The sequence below is a fragment of the Poecilia reticulata genome, unplaced genomic scaffold (assembly GCF_000633615.1).
Source record: "Poecilia reticulata strain Guanapo unplaced genomic scaffold, Guppy_female_1.0+MT scaffold_2091, whole genome shotgun sequence".
NCBI classification, from domain to species: Eukaryota; Metazoa; Chordata; class Actinopteri; order Cyprinodontiformes; family Poeciliidae; genus Poecilia; species Poecilia reticulata.
In genome coordinates, this window is record NW_007616820.1 from 1 (window position 1) to 1,626 (window position 1,626).

Below are 1,626 nucleotides of genomic sequence, written 5' to 3' on the forward strand. Positions count from 1 at the left end.
AAGAAAAGGGAAAGATGGATCATAGACATAGATGATGAAAGAGTGTTTATTTTACAGAATGCAATATGGCTCAAAAATCTGTATAAGACATGGAACAAGGGCTGCTGGCAGCAAAAGCCCAGTGTGCAGTCCTGGCAGGGCAATAAAGAAATAGGCAAAAAAAAAAAGATACAGAAAGTCGGGCTGAGCTGCGGAGGAGTGAAATGATGATCGACAAGCTTCCACAGTGAAGAGTGAAAAGGTTTAGCTGTGAAAACACAAAAGAACAGATGTTGGAAAGGAAAAAGAAATAAGCAAAACTTAAGAAACTTGGATGCAGGGAGGATTTGAAAGTTGGGAAATTAAATGTTATAAAGCAGGAAAGAAAAAAAAAAAAAAAAAAGGATCTCCGAAAAACTATTTGCATAATCTAACCCATGGTGTTAGTCAAACAGTTCAATCTAGAGCTAAATCTAGTTCACTGCAGTCAACATGCCACAAGGGGGAGCTACTAAGACGACAGTTAGCTCTAGTGGGATCTAAAGCACAAATCAAAAATCAAGCATGTTGGAAATTACATAGATGTCATGTCGTTGAGGGCGTGGTCCAGCTCCTCGCTGATGGCCTTGTACTTCAGTTTCTGGGCATACAGCTCATCTACCAAGTTGCAATTGTTATYAAGTGGCAGTGGATGGTGTAAGAACAAAAACAGAAAATATAAGTGTCAGAGCATAAAAGTAAAAAGGAAAATAGAAACAGCTAAAAGAAAGGAAGGASGTTCAGAAATGAGGGGTGAAGGAACAGCTGCTGATGTCGGGTCAAATTCCTGAGGAGTCGAAAAAACCTGCTTCACATGTTCCCTGACCCTGTGATGAATGCCGAGGACTGAACAGTGGCAAACCACAGCGCAGTGAGAAATACTGCCAACATGAATAATATCACCCTTATACCTTTTTTTCCCTTATGATTAATAACTCACCATGCAAACATACATGGAACATTTCCTGATGTTACTGGAAATGTGTAAAAACACTTAAGATAAATGAGCATTTTCTTATTTTAGGCATATTTAGACTATAGGAAAACAAATGCCAAAATAACTAAGGTCTTCATGACAATTGTTACCACTCCTTCCATAAATACTTTATGAACCTCTCATGTATTTGAGATATTCTAGAATATCTTATTTAGGTCTGGGAACTGAGATCCGTCACCACAGAAAATGTTGACTACATGCAATTTGTCCATACATCTTGGACTATGATATTCAATAACCTATTTAGAGTTTTCTGATAGAGGGCAATTGATTATTTTCATTAAAATCTACCTGGTACATAAAGGCCAYGTAAAATCATGTTTCTAACAAGATTCTCAAAGCTTCTGCAAGACCCAACAGGTCCACAGTGTCACAGATCCTCTACCATGCATACAAACTTTTTAGCAACAAACCGTATCCATTTGGATAGTTTGTAGCCAAATTTCAAGTTTAGGATGAACCCAGTTCCTAGCGTTAGCCCCGTCCTTTGCCCAACTGCTTAGCACTTAACTCGCATTAGAGACTGAGATGTTAAAATGCCTTAAGATGGTAAAGAATAACCATTCCATAAACACTTACGGCATCTTTTAGAGGACCAATAAACGTCAACT

The 1,626-nt window shown here is 38.2% G+C and overlaps 1 long non-coding RNA gene across 1 annotated transcript; it reads right to left on the reverse strand.

Moving 5' to 3' along the window:
• Positions 1 to 19: 19 nt before the first annotated feature.
• Positions 20 to 1,050, reverse strand: LOC103461532 (uncharacterized). Its single transcript, XR_533136.2, has 2 exons — positions 558 to 1,050; positions 20 to 247 (listed from the first exon to the last, which is right to left on the reverse strand). It is a non-coding gene; the product is annotated as an uncharacterized LOC103461532 (long non-coding RNA).
• Between the last annotated feature and the right edge of the window lie 576 nt (positions 1,051 to 1,626).